At 37.0% G+C, this 12,825-nt stretch overlaps 1 protein-coding gene across 11 annotated transcripts in view; it reads right to left on the bottom strand.

Annotated features, from left to right (window-relative positions):
- WDPCP (WD repeat containing planar cell polarity effector) overlaps positions 1–12,825 on the bottom strand; it is a 262,122-nt gene that overhangs the window by 156,656 nt on the left and 92,641 nt on the right. For 2 of the 11 annotated variants that reach the window (XM_058182449.1, XM_058182456.1), the window contains one exon: positions 9,125–9,188. The exons of the other annotated variants lie outside the window; for them this stretch is intronic. The gene's annotated coding sequence lies outside the window, so the exon portion shown is untranslated. The remainder of the gene's footprint in view (positions 1–9,124; positions 9,189–12,825) is intronic. 11 annotated transcript variants of the gene reach the window in all.

The following is a 12,825-nucleotide window of genomic DNA, read 5'->3' as shown; positions in this document are numbered from 1 at the left end:
ACTCGGTTCTAAGACATGCTATCTAATAAGTCATAATGGATTTGCATGGTGCTAGTAGTATCAAGACACTTCCTAGATATTATTTAAAAAGTATATAATGCAAACTGAAATACTTTACAAAATTGAAATGAATGTATTTTTTTCTTTCAAAATGTTCAGCCAGCCCTTGCCACTGGCATAAACAGTGACAGTGTTCTGTAAATGCTATTTCCATTCATTCCATGACCCTCTAAATTTCACTCCAATCTTTATGTATTTATCTTCTAGTCTATCATTATAGGCATTCCTTTTCATGATTCTTAAATGGCAAGCTAATTATTACAGAAGACAGTACTAAGAACCACCTCATACATTACAATCAACATGAAGAGATTGCTGGCTTCCAGTAAGGGTGCTCCAAAAACCTTATGTGAAAAGCCATTACGAATTTGGCATGCTTGTAAGGCAGGAAATAAATGTATTAAGCCTCCCAATCCTTATTTTGAGATTTATGTGGCAGAACATATCACACAATGAAAAGTCACCGTATACTGCTCAAATTTAGCTGCACAATCTTGAGAAACTCTGCAGTCAGAAAAATGGTGTGTGGAGGTTGCTGAGTTTACCATCCTTATTCTATAGCGATCAGATTAGCACACACAGCAAGACATGACCATACAAATTGAAATACCCAGTTTTTGTACAGATTGGAAAACTAGGGTTACCCTTAATCTTACTATCCAAGTATTTATTAACACATTTGTTACCTTTGTATCTATTCTGAATTAATTAGTTTCATTCCTGTCATTACACATCTTAATGGATTTATAGTGGTTACTGGAGGAGAAACGGCTTCCTTCCACATTGAAATAAAGACCTATTTTACCAAGAAATTCGGTCTTTTAAAAAGAAATGTATAAACATTTAGAATATTTATTATCCAATTAACACTTTTTCCAAATAAACAAGCATCAGAAATAATTTGGTGTGGTAATCTTTTCTTCCTGGCATAATCTTAGACTTTTAATCTTCAGCTCAAGAGGGAGGTCTTAAGCCATGATTACTAGTTGTCTCTGTATTAAAAAATAGTTTAGCAAAAGGTGTATTAAATTTTACATCCCCCAAATTTAGGAAAGCTTTATCCTTAGCTTGATTTAATGTTCTTCCTACAACTGTCCTAGAAAGCAAATATAGTGAAACCCCATATGAAATCCCATACTGTCCCTGTGATAGAAACCACAGCCCATATTCTTCTGTACTGTCAGTTCTATAGGGATATTTGCCATGAGCTGATTAAAACTCTTTTATTTACATTTCCAGGGCACTCTGATATTCTCTATGTGTACTAACTGTTACATAATAAAGATAAATTGGTTTTTCCAAAAGTAGTAAAATGTTGCTACATTATTTGTAAGCTTAGCCCACAAATGGTTCCTAATAGTTCTTGTTAGAGGATAGTTTTGTCTTCATTTCATTGTTTGAATTTTTGTGACCAATGACTGAAATAAAGTTCTGTCTGTCTATATTAAATTCAATTTTATATAAGATTCAATTCAAAACAAACTTCACTGTAGACTTTAGGATATTTTTACATTTATCAGTTGCCCTGCTTTCTACAATTACATGAATAGGCATATTTTCTACATTTATATTCTTTTATCTGTATTTAAATAAATAGTCATGTTTTAATTGCACATATAATTTTATTTATTTATTCATTGGAATTTGTCAAACAAAAACGAGAAGCAACTATCAAAGCTTTTGGATCATAAACAATGCAGAAAAGTTGATCTGCCAGAGTTGAGTTGTCAGTTTTGTAAGTTCTTTAACTCAATTAAAAATAATAAATATGTACATACATACACATATCACATTGCTGGTAAACTCAATATGAATTAAATAAAAATAGTTGATTAAATCATTAATCTTTTTAGTAGGAGAAACAGCAATACTTGCAGATTACCCCGTTTGCAAGCTGGAAAAGGTGTGTTAATTTCTGTTTTTACTGCAACCATTAAAATCATATTAAACCTTGAGTCTAACTAACAAATGTTAGATAATTGAGAAAAATCTAGCCCAAATATCCAAGCAAATTTCATAATCAGGCAAAGGGCCATTGCTTAGTCGGAGAACCAGTGCTTTTGGTGTAAACAACTCTCATGTTTAATCTTACATCTTAACATCTGCAGGGAGAATGGAAAACATCATCCTATAAAATCCTGGGGAGCTAATGTCAGTGAGCATACACTCTACTGAGATAGAAAGATAAGAGTTTAACATAAGATTGCTTCCTTCTGCTGCCACTCAATCCCATTCTCTTTCACATATGAAACCTCATTGGCCAGAAATATTACAGGCACCTGGGAAACACTTTTACCATAGAAATAGTGAGAACAGCCTGGTCTATAAAATGTGAAAAAAGAAAAATATCTCCAGGATTCTCTTAACAAGTAACCCAAAACCTCATTTTTATAATATCAAAAACTGGGAAAATGGGAGGTAATAGAAAAGAAAAAAGATGCAAAATCAACTTTCCTTTCCAAAGGAGAGAAAATACATTCTTTATTATTTTCTGCCAAGTGAGCAAGCAAATTCCCCATATATATTGTTCTGAACCCTCAAACCATGGAATCATTTCCCTCATGGAAGCTTGAAAAGGAAAGATAGCAGGTAAGTAACGTCTAGGAGAACTAAACTCCCTGCTTATAGTTCAGGTTGATGAGAATAGATTTGGATTTCATACCACCAGCAAAGTACAGTATATGTTTCTCTTTTTTTTAGAAGAAATTGCGTCCAAGGATCCACCAATACATTTCACACAAATCTGCAATATGATTTTAGGGCCTACTGCCAAAAATTGGCTTCATGATAAAAAGAAATATCTAAAAACATAAACTTCTATTTAAACATTAAAACTGGCCTGAAGGCTGACTCTTGCACAAAATGCATAAATTATCCAGTTTAGGTTAAAGATATCAAAAGCACAGTTTCTGTTTCTAGTACATTAACAAGAGCTCTTTCAGGCACAAATAAATAATTTTAAAGAACCATGCTGTTTGTACTATGTGATAATATTAGGCCTAAAGGGCTCCAAAAGTCCAAAGTGAAAAAAATAGCTTATTCAGCACCTGATAGAAATGCTCTTATTTTCCTGGTACACAGGAGATAGAAAGAATGTTTTTTCTAGTGATGGCTTTGTAATTTCACAGGATACCTATCTTTTCTAAAGGAGCCTTTCAGAAATGCTTTTATCATTACTCAGGTAGAAAAGGAACATGCTATTTTAATGTATTGAGCTTCCGATTTAATTACTTCCAAAAAACAAAATACCTTTTTGAAAAATGAAATGTTAAGAGTAAAAAAGTTAGAAAGAAACTCAGAAACTTTAAATGGTTGTATATCATAGCTGATAACCAAATCCAGTACTCTCTCCACAGTTGTCTTAGGAAATGCATAAATGTTGTGTTGTTTGCATTTTTTATCTTTTACTTTTAAAAATCAGTACTATACAAAATCATGAGCATTTAATTTACGTATTTACATATAAACTAAATGTGTTAGAATAAAAGTAGGAGTTTTTACAGGATTCACCCCACCCACCCTGACTCTTAGTTCCTGCTATATATTTTACTGAAGACACTTAAAATTGCCTCTACTTCATATTGGGATAATTACATGGAAGTAATTTTGCATGATAAACCTACTAGATTTATGGCTCTGGCCACTTTCAAGATGTCTTTTATTCCCAGTGGAAGTTATTTTAATTAGTAACGATGCCATCCTGCCAACTTGTCAGCTCTAAAATTGGAAAACATTCTCCTAACATGTGTTTTCTGTTCACTGATGGCAATACAAATCATATTACTTAAATGTGTTTGTATAATTAGATGGGAGAGGTGCCCTCAACGTAATATTTATATACTTGCAATGTATATAATAAGCAGCCTAGTAATGGAAATTAATACTTAGCTATAAAAGATTGATCCAGAAAGTGATACACTGATACAAGCCTCATTCAAAGTGAATGCAATTTCTGCTGGCACATTGCCTTAAGTAAAACAACCAAAATGCAGCTTCTTAGAAACTAATGCCAACTCTCCAATAGTTTGTAGGTCATCTAAATATTTGTTCACTTATGCTTGCAGTATAAGCCTTATCTTTAAAACATATATCTTATACAAGTAACTTATTTGGAATGATGAAACATTTGTTCATAATTTATGCCAAGATTGGTTCCAAATGTTTCCCAGGAAAGCTGAAATAATTATTTAGATAATTATTTAGTTATACGTAAACAACAATTTATCATGATATATTTTACTCAAAATAGCTCCTTAAAAATATTTTAAAATCTCTGAAGTACATTCAACAAATTCTTGGACAAAAAAATAGCCACCTACCATTCAACTCATTAATAACTTTAGCTTTGCTGTAGCAAGATAACCAATATGTACAAGAAAACTTGTGCATGCTCAGCAAGGTGCTTTCCTTCTTTTCATTTTCATTTTAATATCAAAGCGTTAAAACACCAATTAAGTTTCATTATTAAAACCATGACTATACCATTCAATTACTTTAATATTTTGAGATTACATAAAGAAAGCATAATTTTGGTAGAAATGCAGGTGAAAACCACAGTCTATTCCAAACAAGGAAAAAGCTGTATTTCATGTTTTCACCCAATCAAGAGGCAGCATCAAATCTAGACGATATTGTATTACACATAATTGCTTTAATCCTAAGGCATTTTAAGACGTATTTGAAGTAATACAAGGGATGTCTGTTTTACTATTTTCACTATGAATCTGAAATTACCCGCTCCCTGTCTTGCGAAGACTGTTATTTGAAAGATCCCTCACTGTAGGATCTAGATTCTAGAAGGTCAATACTGTTGATACAAATATCCTGATATATTTAAATAACTTAAGTAATCACAGTATTATTCAAGATTGGCTTCACTGTTTAACACTGTTAAAAAAATCTATGGACTCTTGCAAGGAAAAGACAATTTTAAAACTTCTCCAGTATGGTACAAAAGAATAGTTTCACAAGCAAGCTATAAACTATCTTTACATAATAGTGCCATCTGCTGGCAAAATTCTTATATCAGACGACAATTAAATATATATACTGCTGTATGTTATTCACTTTTCAGGTTAACTGAAGTTATATGAAGTGCAGAAAATGTGTAACAATGGTAAACTGTCCAAAGAAATTAAGGAATACATTAAGGAATGTACATTACATTAAGGAATTAAGGATAAGAAAAGGAAACATACCTAAAACTAGTTTATACCAATGCTGTCCTCTGCATCTCATAATGCTTTTCTATTCTTAAAGCCATTCTTGTTACTAACATGTTTGTATACCATTTCATGTACAGTTTTTAATGGTGTACTCCTATTTATGTAGTCATGTAGTCATGGTGTATTTTAGTTTACAATTTTTAATCAGAGATCATGAACAAAAAAATCTCTTGCTTTACTATCTGTGTGTCTTAAAAAACCCATTCTTACTGATCGGACTTCCTTTATATGTTTCCCATTACATACAACACTTCCATATCACTGAAGCAAAACAAAGAGGCTGCTGGACTCCCTGTTGTCTCTTGTGTGGGGAAACACTAGCCCTGAAACAGTAGATTCTGAGATGGGCATGCCCTAGGCTCATAGCTACTACTAGCTGAGCAGGCGAAAATGTGGGCCATCAGATTTTGTCCAGCTTCAGCTAGTGAACCATTTATAGCTCTATCTGGAGCACAAGGACCTTGCCACAATAACTCTCATGCACATCAACCATTCATCTAAACCAGGGGTGTCAAACTCGCAGTGTCATGTTGTTATCACATGACATAGTGCAACTTTTTTCCTTTGCTAAACCGGGGATGGGTGTGGTCAGTGCGTGATGCATCAGGCCCATGGGCTGAGAGTTTGAAACCTCTAATCTAAACAATTACAATGTATTCTACATTGGGTACAGAACGTAGCAGTCTGTGTATTAATTGGCATTTTGTACGGAAGGCTCACTACACTCTTGCTTCAGGTCTTGATCTGGTTCTCAGTAAGTTTCTAGATGAAATTCAATGTGCTAGTTTTGACCTACAAATCCTAATATGGTCTAGCATATATGCCAGCCTTCTATAACACTCAATCCAGGAGAAGCTGTAGCTGTACCGTTTCTACAATTTATTTATTTGTTAAATGTATTTGCTGCCTATTTTGTCGTGGGGCTATTCCAGGCAGCTTATAACAATAAAAATGAAGAAATGAAAAGAGTGTAAACAGAACAGAAGTAAAATAATAGAACAATAAAGTAAACAAAAAACACAATGAGAATATATCAGTATGCTATTCTTTCACATGGTGACAGCTGCAAGGATTGTACTTGCCAAACACTAGAAAGAAAGAGACGCTGACTATTGAAAAATAGATTTTGAAATTGACTGATTTAGCAGAGATGACGAAATTAACTGCTTTGATTAGAGATAATGGGCTAATTCTGTTGTATATATGATGTACAATGACAATAAAGGCTATACTACTAGGCAGCTTTATAAAACGCTGGAAACCATTTGTGAACTTTCTATGTATGTATGTATGCAAAAGGGGAGGAGAATTTATTACTTTTTTTTTCTTTCAGCACCCAGCCAGGGTGGACCCTACAAATTAAAAGTTAAATTTAATTGACCACTATTTCCTCCTTTTTGTACACTTTTTTTTTCTTTTTTGTTGTTAGGGTTCAAGGTTTCTGTTTTGTTTCATTTTGTTTGTTGTTTTACTGTTTTGTATTTCATTTTCTATGATAAAACAATAAATTTAAATTAAATAAGAGAATATATCAATATGATAACTAAATAGATGGGCAAGTGGAGAGTGGAGAGCAAGGGGGGTGGGAGAACGGAGACTGAAATATAGAGGCAATTGGGGGGGGGATAGCAATTGGTAGCAACGCCTGCACTTCGGAATAGCTTCCGTTGTTGAGGTTGTTGCCCATATCTTGATTTCTTCCAACAAGATACTAAAACCTGGGCTCTTTTTATAGATCAACTTGCACCATCCAAACTGAACATACGTATTGCCAATAAGCCCCTAATTTGATTTTATTCTATTTAATTTTTATCCTACACTATTCAGAGGTATACAGGCTGAATAAATAAAAGTGAGCAGAAGCATGCTCTTACACACAGCCATTTTCTTTTTTTAAAAAAACTCTCCAACAGTGTATAAATGTATGCATCATTTGTTTCTGTATTCTATGTAAAGACTTGTCCCCTCTTATTAAAATGACTTTCACTATGCCTAAAGTACTTGTGGTTCATATTGGAGGAGGTATGTGTGTGTGAAAAAGCTACTTTACCAGGGTACTGGGTGTTTCTCACTCAAGTTCAGGAACCAGATTCGTTCTAGCTTCATGCCAATTCAGTTGTCTGAGTTTCAAAGGCAACATTACCATGCAAATAATTAGCATGTTCATTTTCTGGTAATTGTGACTCAGTTTAGTGCTTCAAAATTTTTATATACTTTTTAAGAAAATGATGCTGTATAAAATGCTTTCTATTAAGACTTCACACATTTTCAGTCATCCCCTAACTTGTTATATCCTCATTTGTGTATGTGTATGTGTGTGTGTGGGGGGGAGGTCCATATCCTATTAATTAGCTTGATATATTATTACAATATTTATTTAGCATTATAAAAATAGATACTGTAAAACAGCAATTTCCCGCTAAGGAATATATTAACTAAACGTAAATTTTCCAATGGTCTCCTATTGTACATATATTTATTTCTTAATAAAACATTTGCTACAGAATTACAATAGAGCTTGTAATGCACAAAATGTACAATGTATTATCCAATATATACTTCTTTAATATAATGATCAAAATGGCAATAAAAATATATTTTACAGTGTTGTGAAAAAAATTATATTATTCCTAACAAGATCAAACTGTTCCTTTGTCTCCTAGTGAAATTGTCATTTTCCTTTTCTTGTAAGCAGTTGCACAACAGAGTACCAACCTAATTTGAAAAGAACTAAGTTCCTACCAAAAAGTTAATGATTCTGAGTAAATAGTTAAAGCTTTCAAACAGTACAATCCATTTCCAATATTTTTTGTTTGAACCTTGTTCTATTGGCATTCAGTAACATTATTTGAAGAAATATGGCAGAATAAAACATTTAACTGAGTAGGTATTTATAGTTAAGTTTTTTTTTCTTGTTTGGGGGTGCTAATATCTGGATTTCTCAAAACTGTGGAAATCAGGCTTTTATTAGAATCTAGATTCTTTGTGGATATTACCAGTGGATATTACCAGTGGATATTATCTGCAGCTTTGAAGTTTCCTCGAGGTCTGTCATTTGGTTAGGCTGCTGATGGGTACCTGGGGTGCTTTGTCCTCTGGGATGCTATTTGGCTTTAATTCATCTCTGATTATAAGCAATTTATGCATTTTATCTGTTTTATATAAACATCAAAGGGAGTAGAGATGCCTACTATGCAAGCCCCATTACAGATAAAATGATGGCAGTGTGATCTTATTTAGTTTTAGTGTGATTCTCTTAAGCTCTCTTTTACAGTTTTAATATACAATGGTAAGTAATATGTGTTTCTATGATAGGGATATTCTATTACACGGTTAGTAATAGTTCAGATTTTGCAGATAATTAGGAAAAAATACACACATTGCCAAAGAAAAGGAAAAAAAACGCATTACTGCTTTTTTTTTAAAAAGTAAAAGGATACAGCTACTTTAAAAGAAAAATATTGCCAATACTTGGCATCCACTATTAATGGATTTATATAGCCAGTACTATCTATTGAGATAAATGTTTCTTCTACAAACTTGATTCTGGGGAACTAAGAGCAGAAAATATTTATTTCGATTGATTAGCAACTATTTGCATGTTCTACAATGCATTCAGAAAGTATTCAGACCCCCTTCACTTTTGTAAATTTTGTTATGCTACAGCCTGATTCTACGGTTATTACAATTCATTTTTTTTATTAATCTACACTCATATCCCATAATGACAAAATGAAAACAGAATTTTAGAAATATCTGTACATTTATTAAAAAGAAAAAATTGAAATATCACATTAGCCTAAGCATTCAGACCCTTTGCAACAACACATGAAGTTTACCTCGGGTGCCTCTCCTTTCTCTTGATCGTTGCTGACATGTTTCTACACCTTGATTGGAGTCGACCTGTGGTAAATTAAATTGGAAGTGATTTGGGAAAGCACCCACATCTCTACAGAAGGCCTCACAGCTGACAATGCATACTGTAGCATAGCAAAAGCCACAAAGTCAAAGGAACTGCCTGCAGAGCTCAGACACAGGATTATTGCAAGGCATAGATCTGGGAAGGCTACAATAAAGGACTACAATTCCTAATAGCACAGTAGCCTCCATAATTCTCAAATGGAACAAGTTTAGCACAACCAGGACTCTTCCAAGAGCTGGTTGCCCCTCAAACTGAGAAATTGGGAGAGAAGGGCCTTTGTAAGAGAGATGACCTGTAGCCCTTCATCAATCTGGTCTTTATGGCAAAGTGGCTTAAACAGAAGCCTCTCCTTAGTGCAAAACACTTGAAAGTCCTGAAGGACTCTCAGACTGTGAGGAACAAGATTCTCTGGTCTGATGAAACCAAGATTGAACTATATGGCCTCAATTCTAAACATTATGTCTGAGGAAACCAAATACCACTCATCACCGGCCCAATGTCATCCCAACAGTGAAGAATGGTGATGGCAGCATCATGCTGGGGAAACTGATCAGGGTTGAGGGAAAGCTGAATGGAGCAAAGTATAGGGATGTCCTCAATACAAACCTGTTCCATAGCGCTCAGGGCCTTAGACTGGGCCGAAGGTTCACTTTCGAACATGACAACGATCCTAAGCACACAGTCAAGACAACACAGGAATGGCTTAGGGACAACTCTGTGAATGTCCTACAGTGGCCCAGCCAGAGCCTTGACTTGAATCCTAAAAATGGTTGTCTACCGATGGTTGCCATCCAACTTGATTGAGCTTGATTTGCAAGGAAGAATGGCAGAAAATCCCCCAATCCAGGTGTGCAAAACTTGTCGTATCATACCCAAAAAGACTCAAGGTTGTAATTGCTACCAAAGATGCTTCAACAAAGTACTGGGTGAAGGGTCTGAATACTTAAGCCAATGTGATACTTCAATTTTTTCTTTTTAATAAATGTACATATATTTCTAAAATTCTGCTTTCACTTTGTCATTATAGTGCACTGAGCGTAGATTAATGAGGAAAAAATTAATTTCAACAACTATAGAATCAGGCTGCAGCATAACAAAATTAATGGTAATCAATGTTTCGAGATTACCTAAAGTCTTCCCTGATATGAGTAGGTTTATAGAATCACTATGATAATCCTTTGATTTACTAGATTACTATTATTGCATATGTACATCAAAATAGGCAGCAACTATAAAATATATATTTTAAATAATCATCTTTAAAAGTCCTGGATGTCACTAGAAGCTGACCCTCAAGTAAAATTACTGCTTGGAAAAATATAATTTCTCCACGGTCTAGACAACATACTGTAATAATTTAAATAATACTATGGGCTAAAATTGAATTTTAGCTACACTATGATTTGGGAAATTGGATAATAGTGTAATTGTAGGAGGAGTGGAAGAACCTGGGGTGGAATTAAAAGAGGGATCAGTCTAGAACGGATGTCAGCAACCATGACTCCAGAGTCGCATGCGGCTCTTTCGCCCCTCTGCTCCGGCTCCCTGTCGGGTGATCCCACCACTGGCTGGCCCCACCCCACCCCAGCCCTCCCCTCCCAGTCACTCCTCGCCTGGCCTGAGAAGGTAAGAGCAATGGCAGAGGATGGCGACTTGCTCCATATTCCAGGGCAGGAGCAAAGCGCGCCCCTGTACTTGCTGGGTCTCGCAGGCACTTTGTTGTGTCTGCGCCCCCCGAGCCGGGCCCCCTGCCAGAAAGTGACTTGGAAAGTGAGGGGGAAGGGTCATCAGGACTTACATCTGGAGCATCGGCTTCCCTGGCTCAGCTCCAGGAGCCAGAGGCAAGCCAGGTGGAGAAGATAACGAGGCCTCCGTCCCCTGACTCTTTCCCCCCCCCCAGGCCATGCCTCCAGACCCGGCTGATGGCAATCAGGCCTGGCTGGACCTTAGGCTTCATAGGCAGGAGAGGCGGGAACAACAGAAGCAGGGGTAGGGCAGGCCTAGGAAGTGCTGAGTCACGGAGCCACACCCCACAGGGTATAAAAGCAGTAAGGGCTGCTATACCACTTCGTGGCGAGCAACTGCTTAGAGGGAGAGAACTTGAGCTGAAATACTGTTTGTTCCTGGTTTCCTAGGTGACTCACCAGCATCAAGAGAGATAGCAGAGATTTGGCAGACGCTCGCTAGTTTGCTGCCAGAGCTGATAGTTGCCGTGGACTGATTTGCCGGCTAATTAAGTCATCACTCATGTCTCCTGGACTGAGGCGAGGGGGACAGAACACACTTCTTCTGGCGGCTCGCTCTCGCATCCCAGATGTCAGTTGCTGTGATGCCCTGTCTCCCCGCCTCCCAGTTGATCATCGGCATGCTGCAAGTCTGACATCCTCGGTGGGCTCCAAAGCGGCAGCAGCAGCAGCGCCAGAGCAACCAGCATGCAGAGATTCAAGACATGCGCATTTCTCCTGGCCTCCTCCTGTGGCGGGGGAGACAACAGGCCTGGGGCTGCCAAGCACGGGGATCACACCTTGGATGGATGGGGGAGATGCTCCTTGATTGCCCTGCACCTGATCTGCTTCAGAGATGCTGCAGCTCCTGTCACTCCATTTGCGCATTGGCTCCTCCTGGAGACAGAGGCCTCTGGTGGCTCAACAGACTAAAGCAGTCTGTTATTAACACAGCTGCTTGCAATTACTCCAAGTTCAAGTCCCACCAGGCCCAAGGTTGACTCAGCCTTCCATCTTTTATAAGGTAGGTAAAATGAGGACCCAGATCGTTGGAGGCAATAAAAGTTGACTTTGTATATTATATACAAATGGATGAAGACTATTGTTTAACACAATGTAAACCACCCTGAGTCTTCGGAGAAGGGCAGGATATAAATTCAAATAAAAAATAAATAAAATTAAAAAAAAGAGTACTGGATGAGTGTAACAATCTGTCTCTATCTTTGTCTGGCCCACCAGACCTTGCCAGGCACACAAAAATTGTTTATGTGCCTGATTTGTCCCAGATAAGTGGCTTTGCACCTGCATGGGCAAGTTACATTATTCTGTCTGTTCTTGTGCAAACACACACACAGACATACAGAGATTCAATGGGGAAGAGCTGTCTTTTATACCCAAACACATAGTCTTGCAGCAATCTGCTCTCACACATGGATGCAGAATGGCTGGGAAGGGGGCTGCTTACAAACATGCACTCACTTTTGGTTTTTTTTTGTTTTGTTAGGGTTCTTAGAGCAGATCTTTCACATTTGTTCCCTCCCTCCCTCCCTCCCTCACAAAGAGAGACACACACACACAGAGTGGACACACACAGAGAAAGAGAGAGAAGAGACAGAGAGGGAGAGGAGAGGAGAGAGAGAGAGAGGGAGGGAGGGAGGGGAGGGGAGAGAGAGAGAGAGAGAGAGACCTGTTTCCCACAGAAAACACCAGGAGTTAGAAAACCTGGGTAGGCGTGGCTGGGAGGTCATATGACTGGGTGGGAGTGACGTTGAGTTGGCCACGCCCACCCAGGTTTTGTGGATCCCGATGTTTTCTTTTCTGTGGGAAATGGGTCCAAAAGGCTCTTTGAGTTTTTAAGGTTGCAGACATCTGGCCTAGAATCACTATATAGCAG

This window comes from Ahaetulla prasina, chromosome 1 (assembly GCF_028640845.1).
Source record: "Ahaetulla prasina isolate Xishuangbanna chromosome 1, ASM2864084v1, whole genome shotgun sequence".
Lineage (NCBI taxonomy): Eukaryota > Metazoa > Chordata > Lepidosauria > Squamata > Colubridae > Ahaetulla > Ahaetulla prasina.
Note: the sequence above shows the minus strand (reverse complement) of the source record. Positions and strands in the feature narration are given on the sequence as shown.